The sequence below is a fragment of the Somniosus microcephalus genome, unplaced genomic scaffold (assembly GCF_052327205.1).
Source record: "Somniosus microcephalus isolate GS21.2 unplaced genomic scaffold, FLI_Smic_1.0 scaffold46, whole genome shotgun sequence".
In the NCBI taxonomy this organism is placed as follows: Eukaryota; Metazoa; Chordata; class Chondrichthyes; order Squaliformes; family Somniosidae; genus Somniosus; species Somniosus microcephalus.
In genome coordinates this window covers 366,893-382,786 of record NW_028225233.1, presented here as the reverse complement: position 1 = coordinate 382,786, position 15,894 = coordinate 366,893, and positions in this window count along the sequence as shown.

Genomic DNA, 15,894 nt, shown 5'->3' with positions numbered 1-15,894 from the left:
ATCCTGCCTTATCATATTAAAATCGGCCTTCCCCCAATTTAGAACCCTTATTTCCGGGCCGTCTTTGTCTTTTTCCATGACCACCTTAAATCTCACCGAATTATGGTCACTGTCGCCAAAATGCTCTCCTACTGACACTTCCACCACTTGCCCGGCTACATTCCCCAGAATTAGGTCCAGTACCGCCCCCTCTCTTGTAGGACTTTCTACATGTTGGCTCAAAAAGCTCTCCTGGATGCACTTTAAGAATTCTGCACCCTCTAAGCCTTTCACACTCTGACTGTCCCAATTTATATTGGGGAAGTTGAAATCCACCACTATTATTACCCTATTATTTTCGCACTTCTCGGAGATTTGCCTACATAACTGTTCCTCTATCTCCCCCTGACTGTTTGGGGGCCTATAGTACACTCCCAGCAAAGTGCTTGCCCCCTTTTTGTTTTTAAGTTCTACCCATATGGCCTCATTAGAGGAACCCGCTAATATATCATCCCTCCTTACAGCAGTAATTGACTCCTTAATTAATATTGCAACACCCCCTCCCCTTTTACACCCCCCTCTGTCTCGCCTGTAGATTCTATACCCCGGAATATTGAGCTGCCAGTCCTGACCCTCCCTCAACCATGTCTCCGTGATAGCAACAATATCGTACTCCCATGTGTTCAACAACAACTTCAGTTCATCCACCTTATTTGCAAGACTCCTTGCATTAAAATAAATGCCTTCCAGCCCTGCCATATTCTCTTTTGCCTTCACATATTTGCTCTGCCTTCCCAGCTGACTTGTTTTTCCCTCTGTATTTGGCCGTAAATCACCCCCTACTATAGCTCCACTCTGTACCCCAACCCCCTGCCAAGTTAGTTTGGCTGTTTCCATTCAGCTTTTATATATCAGACAGATGGTGTGATGGGGAACCGGAGCTTTCCACCTCACAATAGGTTAAACCGAGCTGCTGTGACAATAGGCCAACTTGTGAGATTATTCTCCTTCTGAAGTTTGCTTCCTGCACAGATACTGTCGAGGATTGTGGAATTCAAGGGTTGAAGTAAAGTCATTGGATGGACTGTAATGTCTCCAGTTCTAACTGTCGGAACCCGCTGTAACCTGAGGCTACTTCGGATTGGTCGCTTGATTGGAATCCCATTTCCATAACAGAATTAACTATTGGCCTCAATTGATCAATTTTAAAATTAAGTTTGAAACATTCCACCACATTCAAAAAAGAAAGATTTTATTTATAATTGTTAAATTCGACAGAGACAGACATTAAATTGGGGCAGTTTCACTAATTTTCTGCTAATTTCCTCACCAGATTGACAGGACTTTGGCCGGAATGAATAAACTGACGAAATCAGTGCATTAAACTGGTGGCTCCTTCAGAGAGGCTGTGGGTGGCTCTTAAAGCAGCCGTTGTGATTTCCATATTTCTGTCAGTAAATTGTAGAGTTTTACTTGGAGCTGGCGTTCTTGGCCAGCTCCCCAGCCAACACCAGACTCACGGCGGTCTGGATGTGTGGACACAATCCGCACTCTCCAAACTATTAGACGTCTTTGCCATCTACTGGCTAAAAGCGAGTGCTGCAACAAGAGACAATGATTCAGCAGAAACCATTTTGATTTCGACAGATACCTCAGCACCGTGTTTATGTTCCGCTTAAAACCATTGACAAGTAGTTTATTGGTCTAGCTGAAAACTCCAAACAACCATTAAAAGCAGATGGACGCGCTCATCCAATTCTAGTGTGAACAGTGTGGTTGATCATTGAGTGTGGGATAGACACTCCCTCTGTCACTCTGGTACTTTGTGCCAATGTGGGATTCACTGCTGAATATGGGACAGATACTGTATCTGTCACCCTCTGCATTGTCAGTGGCAGATTGGCTGGCGAAAAACGATAGATACTGTATCTGACAATGTCTAGTACAATGTGACATTTTTAAGTTGTCTGGTGAGGCTACACTAGATACTTTATCGGTCACTCTCTGGTAATGTGTCAGTGTGGGATTAAGAACATAAGAACATAAGAAATAGGAGCAGGAGTAGGCCAATCGGCCCCTCGAGCCTGCTCCGCCATTCAATAAGATCATGGCTGATCTGATCCTAACCGCCAATCCACTATCACAGAACCATCTCCTGAATCTAACAGAATTAGACACACAAAATAGGAGCAGGATCAGGCTACACGGTCCCTGGGCCCGCTCCGCTGCCCACAGGGCCATAACCGATCCGAACCTAGACTCATGTCCAAATTCCTGCCCGCTCCCCGTAACGCTTAATTCCCTTTACTTCTAGGAAACTGTCTATTTCTGTTTTAAATTTATGTAATGATGTAGCTTCTACAGCTTTTTGGGGCAGCATATTCCATGGACCTACCACACTCTGAGTGAAGTAGTTCCTCCTCATCTCAGTTTTGAAAGAGCAGCCCCTTATTCTAAGACTATGCCCCCTAGTTCTAGTTTCACCCATCATCGGGAACATCTTCCCTGCATCCACCCGATCCGACCCCTTAACAATCTTATATGTTTCAATAAGATCGCCTCTCATTGTTCTGAACTCCAATGAGTAGAGTCCCAATCTACTCAACCTCTCCTCATATGTCCATCCCCTCATCCCCGGGATTAACCGAGTGAACCTTCTTTGTACTGACTCGAGAGCAAGTATGTCTTTTCTTAAGTATGGACACCTAAACTGTACGCAGTATTCCAGGTGCGGCCTCACCAATACCTTGTACAACTGAAGCAATACCTCCCTATTTTTATATTCTATCCCCCTAGCAATGAAAGCCAACATTCCATTGGCCTTCTTAATCACTTGCTGCACCTGCATACTAACCTTTTGAGTTTCGTGCACCAGGACCCCCAGATCCCTTTGTACTTCAGTACTTTCCAGTTTCTTGCCATTAAGATAATAACTTGCTCTACGATTTTTCCTGCCAAAGTGCATAACCTCACACTTTCCAATATTGTATTCCATGTCTGCCAAATCTCTGCCCACTTACTTAGCCTGTCGATGTCCCCTTGCAGGTTTTTCATGTCCTCCTCACTCACTACTTTCCCTCCCATCTTAGTATCATCTGCAAACTTTGATATGTTACACTCGGTCCCCTCCTCCAAATCGTTAATATAGATTGTAAAGAGTTGGGGACCCAGCACTGACCCCTGCGGAACACCACTACTTACTGATTGCCAGTCTGAGAATGAACCATTTATCCCAACTCTCTGCCTTCTGTTAGATAGCCAATCCTCTATCCATGCCAGAATACTACCCCAATCCCGTGATTTTTTATCTTAAGCAATAATCTTTTGTGTGGCACCTTGTCAAATGCCCTTTGGAAGTCTAAATACACTACGTCCACTGGTTCCCCTTTATCCACCCTATACGTTACTTCCTCAAAGAACTCCAGCAAATTTGTCAAACATGACTTCCCCTTCATAAAACCATGCTGACTTTGCCCTATTAAATTATGATTATCCAAATGTCCTGTTACTGTCTCCTTAATAATGGACTCCAAAATTTTACCTACCACAGATGTTAGGCTAACCGGTCTATAGTTTCCAGCCTTCTGTCTACTGCCCTTTTTAAATAAGGGTGCTACATTAGCAGTTTTCCAGTCTGCCGGGACCTTTGCCGAGTCCAGGGAGTTTTGGAAAATTATTACCAAGTGAGTATTGGAAAAGCACGACCACTCACAAGTACTGCTTTTGAGTGAGGGGATATTCGTTCATACAGGATACCAATTGTATGTTACTCTGTTACTGTGTGGCAGCATTTGATTGTCAGGTGAGTGGTGGATAGCTAACTTAATGGGCAAATCTGTGAATTTCAAAGTAGAATTTAAGATTTAACATGTTAATTTAGATCTGAGATTGGTTGGAATCATACCTAGCACAAAGGAAGTTGGCTGTGGTTGTTGGAGTTAATTCGTCTCAATCACATGACATCACTGCAGGAGTTCCTCAGGGCAGTGTCCTATGCCCAACCATCTTCAGCTGTTTCATCAATGACCTTCCCTCCATCATAAGGTCAGAAGTGGGGATTGATATACCTATCAATTCAGTTCATGAAAAGCGACGAGTTAAGTTAGTAGCTATTGGTTTTTATTGGCTAAATAACAGAGCCCACCCTCGTGGGTGCTCGGATCCAACAAGGAGGAATACCAGCCAGTCGACCACCTTTATACCTGGGCAAGCAGGCGGAGCCATGGGGTGGAGTCAGCTGTGGTCAGCCCGGGTATAACAGCGTGACAAGAGCTGACCTTGTGTAGTGGTACAACAGCGTAAACAGTGATAACCATAGTGTAACGATGTAAACAGTGATAACCATAGTGTAACGATAGTGAACGATAAAGTGGTTTACCACAGGGATGTTCGCTGATGATTGCACATTGTTCAGCACCATTCGAGACTCATCAGATACTGACACAGTCCGTGTCCATATGCAGCAAGACCTGGACAACATTCAGACTTGGGCTGACAAGTGGCAAGTAACATTCGCACCACACAAGTGCCAGGCAATGACCATCTCCAACAAGCGAGACTCTAACCATCTCCCCTTGACATTCAATGGCATTACCATCACTGAATCCCCCACTATCAACATCGTGGGGGTTACCATTGATCAGAATCTGAACTGGACCAGCCATATAAATACTGTGGCTACAAGAGCAGGCCAGAGGCTGGGAATTCTGCGGCGACTGTCTCACCTCCTGACTCCCCAAAGCCTTTCCACCATCTACAAGGCACAAGTCAGGAGTGTGATGGAATACTCTCCACTTGCCTGGATGAGTGCAGCTCCAACAACACTCAAGAAGATCGACACCATTCAGGATAAAGCAGCCCGCTTGATTGGCACTCCATCCACCACCTTCAACATTCACTTCCTCCACCACTGGCGCACTGTGGCTGCCGTGTGTACCATCTACAAATGCACTGCAGCAACTCGCCAAAGCTCCTTCAACAGCACCTTCCAAACCCGCGACCTCTACCACTTAGAAGGACAAGGGCAGCAGATGCATGGGAACATCACCACCTACAAGCTCCCCTCCAAGCCACACACCATCCTGACTTGGACCTGTATCGTCGTTCCTTCACTGTTGCTGGGCCAAAATCCTGGAACTCCCTCCCTAACAGCATTGTGGGTGTACCTGCACCATATGGACTGCAGCGGTTCAAGAAGGCAGCTCACCACCATCTTCTCAAGGGCAATTAGGGATGGGCACTATATGCAGGCCTAGCCAGTCAGTGATGCCCACATCCCATCAATGAATTAAAAAAAGAATTGTTACCCATAGAACGGAACAGTAACCAGCCCTTTCCTAGATACAGTGGGCGGCTCTGAAAAGAGCCTTTGGGTTATTAGATTGAATCTTGTCCGCTTTACTTGCTCTTGGAGCTGGCAGTGCTGGTTTTCTTGGGCAGCAGCACAGCCTGGATATTAGGCAGCACCCCGCCCTGAGCGATGGTCACCTTTCCCAGCAGCTTATTGAGCTCCTCGTCATTGCGGATGGCCAGCTGCAGGTGTCTGGGGTTGATGCGGGTCTTCTTGTTGTCGCGGGCCGTGTTGCCGGCCAGCTCCAGGATTTCAGCGGTCAGATACTCGAGCACAGCAGCCATGTAGACCGGGGCTCTGGCACCCACACGCTCAGCGTAGTTGCCCTTTCGCAGGAGCCTGAGAATACGGCCCACAGGGAACTGCAGTCCGGCCCGGGAGGAACGGGACTTGGCCTTGGCCCGAGCTTTACCGCCGGTTTTTCTTCCTCCAGTCATTTCCACAATCAACACAGTCAGAGAAAGAATGAAAGTCTCCTCTGCTACTGCTCTTCTGCTCTCCTTTTACCTTCTTAAGGAACTCAGAGAGCGAAATTATGATTGGTTGCCTTGTATGAATTTCATTTGTGTCTTCCGTTGACCAACCCGCCAATCAATAAGGCAGAAATAACTGGCCTCAACAGTCAGACCGCCAACGTTTTTCTAAACCACCGAATTAAGTTAATAAATTCATTATTAGCCAAAGATTTCCGAACATTTTAAAATTATTTTTGTCTTATTCCATCACTCCCTTGCAAATTCCAGGCTGATACTGTTGTGTATGTACCTTTAAGAGAGAACTGTTTTACAGCTCCTGTATACTGTAGTACCGGCAGTGACCTCACCTGTATATAAAGCTGGAGCAGGCTTCTGTACTTCAGTCTTGAGACTACTCTACTCCAGTAAACACCTGTTGATTGTTAAGTTACAGCCTCCGTGTAGTTCTTGGGGAAACATCCTATTTAAAGAATCACGGATCTAACAGTGGCGACAAGGTTGATTCGAAACTGCCTGCAACTCTGCATTTCCCGTCGAGGACGGTGGAAGAAAGTCGAGGCCAGAAGCACGGGCGTCGGCCACAAGCAACCACCCAGTCATCCGGCAGCAAGTCAACATTGCAGGAGTGGCTGTTGAGAGCCGGGCTTGGTTCCCCAGCCACGACGATCCAGCAACAGACTGGCAACAGGTGCAGTGCACACCCTTCCCAGACAGCGGCGGCGGGAGCTGACCGACGGCGTAGAAAAGCCGAGCAGTGTCGATGGGGTAAGAGAGAGGGTGAAGTGCACAGGGCGCAGCCGGGGGTTAAATGACGAGCGGCGTCGAGGATAAATGAGCAGAGAGAGAGAGAGGGTAAAGCAGCAGCCGGGTTCAGGACCGAGCGACGGCAACGAGAAAGGCGCACAGGAGAAGGCGCAGAGCTCAGCCAGGGCTCAAGGGTTGAACCGCGTCCGTGGAGGGAAGAAGGGAGAGCGCGGGAGATGCCATTGAGCCATGGAGAAGAAGGGAGAGCACGGGAGACGCCATTTTTAGAAGCCGCAGCGGAGAAGAAGGGCGAGCGCGGGAAGGAAGGAAAGCGCGGGAGATGCCATTTTGTTCCAGCGGAGAAGAAGGGAGAGCATGGGAGATGCCATTTAGACAGTTAAAATACACCCAGGGATGGTGAAGAGTGGCAGTATCATGGCGTTCGACAATGAAGTCGAAGATTGGGCGACATATGTGGAACGCATTGAGGTGTACTGCAGGGCGAATGAAGTGCCAGATGCTAGGAAAGCATTGGTTTAGTTAAATTCCATGGGTGCAAAAGCTTATGGCTTACTGCGAAACCTGATAACCCCAGAGAAGCCCGTGGAGAAGAATTTTGAAAGCATAGTAGAAATCCTACAGGACCACTTAAGCCCCACACTGCTGCTGATAGCAGAAAGATTTAAGTTCCACAAAAGGAACCAGCATAAAGATGAAAGTAATGCTGAGTACTTAACGGAACTGCGCAAGTTATCGAAACACTACCAGTTTGTAGCGGGACTATCAGATATGTTAAGGGACAAGTTTGTGTGTGGGCTTCAAAGTGAAGTAACCCAGAAATGGCTTCTATCAGAAGAGGATCTTACACTGGACAAGGCTTTCAGCATGGCAGTATCACACGAAGCAGCCGCACGGGGCATTGCAGAGATACAACGGAGACCACAAGAATACGGCACCAATGAAATGTCATATGGAGCAGGGATGTGTTATCACTGCGGCAGAACGACACACGATCAGAAGGATTGTTGGTTCAAGGACCAAGTGTGCAGACAGTGTGGAAAGACAGGACACATAGCAAGAGTCTGCAGGTCAGGGAAGAAAACCAACAGCAGGAAATCTCCACAGGAGAAGTACAAAAAGGTACATAAGGTGATGGACAGTAGTTCAGACGAACAGGGAAGTGATACAGACTCCGAAAGCAAGGAGCTGGGTTGTCTGAAGCTACATAAGGTAACCAAAATGGAGGATCACCAGACTATCTGGGTCACACTCAAGATAGATGGAGTCCAAGTGAAAATGGAATTGGACACTGGATCAGCCCTAACAGTCATTAACCAAAGGGACTACAAGCGACTATTTCCACATATACCCTTGGAAGCTACAGAGATTGTCTTGAAGACGTACACATGGCAAAAAGTCTACCCCAAAGGAAATATAAGGGTGAAAGTGATATACAAAGGCCAGGAAATACCTAAAATGGACCTATATGTATTGCCAGATGGAGGACCACCACTACTAGGACGTGAATCTATCTGGAAGATACAAGTAGATTGGCATTCCATACAGGCACTGAAGGTTGAGGCCAAAAAGGATGACGACGCCACACCTGGACGACTGTCAAAAATGCTAACTGACGCACAAGAGGTGTTCCAGGAGGGACTCGGAACACTAAAAGGCATAACAGCAATGATTAAAGTAGAGGAAAATGCAAGTCCAAAGTTTTTTAAGGCCAGACCGGTGCCTTATGCGATCCGACCAGCCGTTGAAGCAGAGCTGGAAGGGTTGGAACGTTCAAGAGTACTGTCCAAAGTAGACTGGAGCGAGTGGGCTACACCCATTGTCCCTGTAATGAAGAGGTCTTTGAGTAATACGCCTGGGGAACAAAAAAGGTCCGCATCTGTGGGGATTTCAAGGTGACAGTGAACCCAGTCCTTCACACGGTACAATATCCGCTTCACAGAATCACAGAAACCCCACAGTGCAGATAGAGGCCATTTCGGCCCATCGAGCCTGCACCGACACATATCCCACCCGATCCCCGTAACCCCTTTCACCAACACATATCCCACCCTATCCCCACGTATTTAATCCCCCTAACACGCAGGGTCAATTTTATCATAGCCAATCAACCTAACCCACACATCTTTGGACTGTGGGAGGAAACCGGAGCAACCGGAGGAAACCCACGCAAACACGGGGAGAATGTGTAAACTCCACACAGACAGTCACCCGAGGCCAGATTCGAACCCAGGTCCCTGGCGCTGTGAGGCAACAGTGCTAACCACTATGCCACCATGCCGCATGGATTGAGGATTATTTCGCCTCGCTATCTGGGGGTAAACGCTTCCCCAAAATTGATCTGGCCCATGCGTATTTGCAAATGGAGGTAGAAGAAGCCTCGAAACAATACCTCATGATCAACACTCATAAAGGTTTCTATCAATACAACCGACTGGTGTTCGGGGTAGCATCGGCTCCGGCTATTTGGCAAAGGGCAATGGATCAAGTCCTGCAAGGAATTCCAGGGACCCAGTGTTATTTGGACGACATCCTGGTCACGGGCAAAAATGACAGTGAGCACCTCGCCAACCTGGAGAAGGTGCTCACTAGATTAAAGGAATATGGGCTACGAGCTAATCACCACAAGTGCGAGTTTTTCCAGAAGCAGATCTCGTATTGTGGCCACATTATTGATGAAGAGGGGTTACATAAGTCCCCTGAAAAGATTGAGGCAGTAGTCAAGGCTCCAGCACCGGAAAATGTGTCACAACTGAGGTCATTCTTCGGATTGGTGAACTACTACCATAAGTCCTTATCAAATTTATCTACAGTAGTACACCCGCTGAATACCCTACTGCAAACGGGAGTACTATGGAAGTGGAATGACGAATGTAAACGAGCTTTCCAGAAGTGCAAAGATTTGATCACATCAAAAGAGGTGTTGGCCCATTTCAACACAGCACTACCAATCCGGTTGGCATGTGATGCATCACCCTATGGTATTGGAGAGGTGTTGTCGCACAAATTCCTGGATGGGTTGGAGAGGCCAGTAGCCTTTGCGTCTCGGTCACTAACCTCAGCCGAGCGCAACTATGCCCAGATTGACAGGGAGGCACTCAGCCTATTATGGGGAGTAAAACAATTCAACCACTATCTGCATGGACAGAAGTTCACCTTGCTGACTGACCACCAATCACTTGTCTCCATCTTTAATCCAAAGAAGGGCGTTCCGGTAATGACTGCACAACGGTTACAAAGATGGTCCCTTTTTCTAGCGGCGAAACAATATGAAATAGAATATAAAGGCACGAAACAGCACGGAAATGCTGATGGACTATCATGCTTGCCACTGCCTACTGTGGAGGAAGCACCAGCAGTGGACCCTATCGAGATATTTTATTCATCAATAATTGAACGATTGCCAGTAACTAATGCAGATATAGAGAAGGAGACCCGCAATGATCCGACACTGTCTCGGGTATATGATTTGACGGTGAGGGGATGGCCAACACATGGCGACTCACTGTTGCCAGCATTCTCATCCAGAAGAGAACAGCTGTCAGTATGCCAGGGGACAGTGATGTGTGGATCCCGAGTGGTAATTCCACCCAAGTTAAGGGAGCGAGTGCTAAATGAGCTTCACAAAGGTAATCTGGGAGGGGTGAAAATGAAAAGCCTTGCTAGGGCTTATGTGTGGTGGCCGGGGATTGATCAACAAATCGAGGACCTAACTAAGAGCTGCTCAGGATGCCAGAAGGTCCAAAATGCACCACCACATACCCCCCTACACCCTTGGGAGTGGCCCTCCTCTCCATGGCAACGGGTGCATATTGATTTTGCTGGTCCATTCATGGACTCAATGTTTTTAATAGCTGTGGATGCGCACTCGAAATGGCCTGATGTGATCCAAATGACCTCCACCATCACGGAGAAAACTATTGCAGTCCTATGGACCATCTTTGCCAGGAACAGCTTGCCAGAGCCGATTTGCTCTGATAACAGACCACAGATTGTGTCCGAAGAGTTTCAAAGATTTATGAAAATAAATGGGATAAGGCATTACACCTCCGCTCTGTATCATCCAGCCACCAATGGATTGGCTGAGAGGGTTGTAAAAACCTTTAAAAAAGCAGTAAGGGCCATGTGCGATGATGACATTCCACTGCAGCATAAGGTGGACAATTTCCTGTTTGCCAACAGAAATGCGACACATACAATCACCACAATTCACAATTCACAATTCAAATCGCTTTATTGGCATGATAAGTTACATCTTATGTTGCCAAAGCATCAAAATACATTTATGGTTTAGCACATAAACGCAGTTCTATTCATACAGTGTATAAACAGGTATATCCCTGAGTGTATAAATATACATTCGCATTGTTTATATATATTCTTTTCTTAGTTTACTGGTTGTCCCTCTGTTCATGGCAAGCTGTAACATAGTGTGCTGCCAGTGTTACACAGCTTCTCTCCTCTCCCAGTAGGAATGGGAGTTTTTGGTTGTCATTCAGATTTCTGAAATCAGGGCATATTTGTGAGTATTTTTGGTAGAAATTCTCCCTGATGCCCTGATATTTTCCGCAGGCTGTGAGGAAGTGCATCTCTGTCTCCACTACTCCCTGACTGCAGTGAGAGCATATCCTGTCTTCTCTTGGCAGCCTGGTCTGCCTGTGTCTGCCTTTTTCGATCGCTGGACTATGTTCGCTAAGTCTGTACCTTGTCAAGGTTCTTCTCAGTTTGTTATCCTTTACCATGGTCAGGTAATCAGCTATGTTGTATTGTCTGTTTAGGGCCAAGTAGCAATTGAGTTTGCTTTGGGCTTTTGTTGTTTCTGCCCAATATGTCAGATATTTTTCCTTTTGCTTAGCGACGATTGTGTTGGGTCGAATTCTTTGTGTTACCCTGTCACTGTCCTGGGGCTGGTTATTGTTAGTATTGTTAGTAGTTACTTCACTGAGTCCCAGGACTAGTTGACTAAGGGTATTCTTCTTTATGGTCAGCTCTTGGCATTTCAGGGCATCGTAGTGATAGCATTGGGGATTGCTCATTTGTAGGTGATTCCAAAATTTGGTGGCTCTTTTTTGGATAGTGATTATTAATGGATATTGGCCTAGTTCCGCCCTGCATGCATTGTTTACTGTTTTCCTTTGAGTCCAGAGGATACTTTTACAGAATTCTGCATGTAGGATCTCAATTGGGTGTTTGTCCCATTTTGTAAATTCTTGTTGAGTTAGCGGTCCCCATACCTCACTGCCATAGAGTGCAATTGGTTCAATTACTGATTTGAAAATTTTGAGCCAAATGCTAATTGGGATTTCTATTTGGATTGATTTTTTGATGGCATAGAAAGCCCTTCTTGCTTTCTCTTTCAGTTCATTCACAGCCAGTTTGAAGTTTCCCGTAGAACTGATTTTTAAGCCCAAGTATGTGTAGCTAGTGGTTTGTTCAATTTTGGTTGTTCCAACTGTGAAATTTATTTTGGGTCCCTGATGTTTGGATCTTTGCTGCAACACCAGGACTTTGTTTTTTGGGGGATTTATTGTCAGGGCCCAAGTCTGGCAGTACGACTCCAGCAGGTCCAGGTTCTGCTGTAGCCCCTCTTTAGTTGGTGACAGCAGAACCAGGTCGTCTGCATAGAGGAGGAATTTAACCTTGAATTCATATAGGGTGAGGCCGAGTGCTGTAGATTTTTCAAGTAGTTTTGCCAATCCATTTATTTAAATATTAAAGAGTGTCGGTGAGATTGGCGAGCCCTGCATCACCCCCCGCCCCTGTGGGAAGTATTTTGTTTGTTTGTCTCCAATTTTAACTGCACATTTGTTGTTTGTATACATTGATTTAATTACATCATATGTTTTCCCTCCTACCCCACTTTCGATAAGTTTCAGGAATAAACCGTCATGCCAGATGGAGTCGAAAGCCTTCTGGAAATCTACAAAGCATGCGTAGATTTTGCTTTTGTTATGGTGAACGTGTTTGTCAATTAGGGTCTGTAGGGTGAAGATATGATCGGATGTTCTATAGTTTGGCAGGAATCCAATTTGGCTTTTACTCAAGACATTGTGCTCCTCAAGGAAGTTTATAAGTCTTTTGTTTATGATGCTACAGAATACCTTCCCCAGGTTACTGTTTACACAGATGCCTCGATAGTTGTTTGGGTCGATTTTGTCCCCACTTTTGTATATGGGCGTTATGAGTCCTTTGTTCCAGATATCAGGGAAATAACCGACACTCAGAACCAAGTTGAAGAGTTTTAGGATAGCCAGTTTCATTTTGTTGTCTGTGTATTTAATCATCTCGTTTAGTATGCCGTCTGTCCCGCAGGCTTTTCCTGGTCGCAGGTCCTTGAGTTTTTCAAGAAATTCTTTTTCTGTTATTATGGCGTCTAGCGGGTTTTGGTTATCTTTTATGGCCATTTCTAGCTTTTCCAGTTTTTTGCATATTTGGTGTTGCTCTGGTCTTAGTGTGTTTTTCTGGTATAATTTTTCAAAGTGGTTTACCCATGTGTCCCCATTTTGAATGGCCAAATCGTCGTGTTGTTTTTTGTGTAGTGTTTTCAAGTTTTCCCAGAAACAATTGGAATCAATGGATTCCTCCATGGAGCTGAGTGTATTCTTAATATATTGCTCTTTTTTGGTTCTGAGTGTGTTTCTGTATTGTGTTAGTGTCTGACAATAAGTAAGGTGTAGTTCCTCGTTTTCTGGATGTCTGTGTTTTTGGTTTGATAATTTTCTAAGTTTTTTCCTCATGTTATGGCAATCTCGGTCAAACCATTTTTCATAGTTTTTTGTTTTGGGTTTGTTCTTGCGAGCTTTCAAGTTTGCATTTGTTGCCAAATTATCAAAAATATTGTTTAGTTTACTAACTGCCCGGTTTACGCCTTCTTTATTGTGAGTGTATATGTTATCCAGAAAGGTGTCTAAGAGAGCTTGAGTTGATGCATTGCTAATTGTTTTCTGGTATTTTTCCGTGTCGTTTTTGGCCCATCTGTACGATTTTTTGGTGTTGTACAGTTTACTGGGTTGTGTTTCTATGTTGTTTGTTTCTGTCTTTTTGAGGAACATAGTAATTTGACTGTGATCTGACAGTGTTGTTTGTGGTTTGACTGTGAATGCTCTGAAAGAGGATGGGTCTAAGTCTGTAATCATATAGTCTACTGTGCTGCAGCCAAGAGGTGAGCAATAGGTCGGTCTTCCGAGGAGGTCTCCTATGAACCTACCATTGACAATGTACAGACCCAGGTTTCGACAGAGCTGTAGTAGCTGTTTTCCGTTGGTATTTGACTGCTTGTCACAGTTATGCCTGTATGGAAGGGAAGGGATGTCAAAGTGGTTATTCCCGAAAACGTAATTGTTTCCCTGATTATTGGTGAAGTCTGGTTCTTCGCCCGTTCTTGAGTTGAGGTCCCCACAGATCAACACGTTCCCCTGGGCCTGGTATTGGATAATTTCCCCCTCCATGTTGGAGAAGGTGTCCTCTTTAAAGTACGGGGAATCGATTGGAGGGATATAAGGTGCGCAAATGTAAACATCTTGGGTGTTTGAGATAATCTCCCTCTCAAGTTTGAGCCACATATGGTTTTTGCCCTTTTTTGTAAATTTGATGTAATTCTTAAGTTCTGTTTTAAACCAGATCAGTATGCCTCCGGAGTCTCTGCCTTGGGTTACACTTGGTAATTTATTGGAGGGGACCACCAGCTCAGTGTACCCTTGGGGACAGCCAGTGTGTCCTTTTCCTTTATACCAAGTTTCCTGTAAAATGATAATATCTTGGTCTTTAGTTTCATCTATGAACTCTGGGGTCCTACTTTTCACTTCTTGCACTGAAGAGCGTAGACCTTGGATATTCCAGGTCGAAATATATAAGGATTTCATGTTAAGTTTGATCTTTTACTATGATAGGTTTAAGAGTGGTACGTGTTTGTCGTGTCTAAGTGTGGGAAAAAAAAAAGATCACCTCAGTTGTCCATAAAAGTTAATACAATTTGGTTACAGTTCTTTCTATTAATTAGTCCTTGATCCATAAGGCAGAAGTAGGTGCTGCTGCACATCTGCTTATTGTCTCTTAATGGATTGTTTCTGTCTGAGGTATTGCGTACGTCCTGTGCATCTCTCCCTCTGTCTGGCTGGGAGCGGTCCTATTCCCCTGTGGGACAGGAGTGGTGCAGGTCTGATATTGTTGTTTTGCATGGGGATCCTTTCTGGTCTCGGTTGGTGTGTTGGTGGTCCTTGTAGTGTTCCTGATATGTACCCCGCTGATCTCTGGTGGTCGGGGGGGGGTCCTCTTGGAGTCTGGGTATGGACCCGGTTAAAAGCGACGTCCTTCAGGGCTTTAGCAAAGATCGATATTCTTTGCCTCTGGATGTGGACGTGGTCGTAAAGACATTCCTCATCGAGGGTGGGGTGTTGGGCCAGGTGTACGTTGTGGTTTGATTCGCAGTCTCTTGCTATGCTGGCATTTATCTCATGAATTGTGTTGTTGTTGAAGTCTGTTCTCGGCAATATTGTGGAAACAGTGATTCTAGTGTTTGGAAATGCACTGCTTGCCTTCCTAGTCATTGCTCTGAGCGATGTTGCTACTTCTTTCTGTTGGGTCTTTAGGTCATTTGTGCCCGTGTGTATTATTATGTGTTGGGGGAGCCTAATCTGGCTTTGGTCAGCCATCCCATGGCTCTGTTTGTTGTTGGGCACCAGATCTTTTCTACTTTACTTCTAGGGAATAGCTTTTTCTCCCATAGAAATTTCCCATTTGAGTCTATGAGTATTACGACGTCAGCCTTGTTTGTGTTTACTGTCTGGTGGCTTTCGCTTGGACTCATAGTGTGTGTGCTGGGCTGGGGTGTCTGGTGTGTGCGTACCTCTTGTGAGTGGCTCGCTTGTGGTTCCACGGTGGTGGGGGAAGATTGCGAATCAGTATGCTGGTCGGTCTGTGTGGCACCCCTTGTATTGTGTGTCTGTTGCTTTTGTTCTGTGTGGGAGTGCAGCCGTTCCGTCCGGCTCTGTCTTGTCTTATCTCTAGCCTCTGGTTGCTGGTCTAATGGTGTTATCTCTCCTCTATGGCTCTCTTCTTTTTCCTGCAGCTCTTTCACCTGATTCCTAAGTAGATTCACCTGGTTCTCAAGTAGCTTCAGCTCTCTCTTGTGTCTCTCCCTCTCCTAATTTTGATCGTCATTCATTTTGAGGAACTCCTCTCTAAGTTTAACGATCTCTATCTCTAATTGATTAAATTTATCTTTTGGTTGTATCTGGCTGTGTGATCCTGGGGTATGTGTCTGGTCGGCCCTGGAAGGCTCACTCACTTCCTGGCTAGGCTGGTCGGCCCTGGAGGGCTCACTCACTT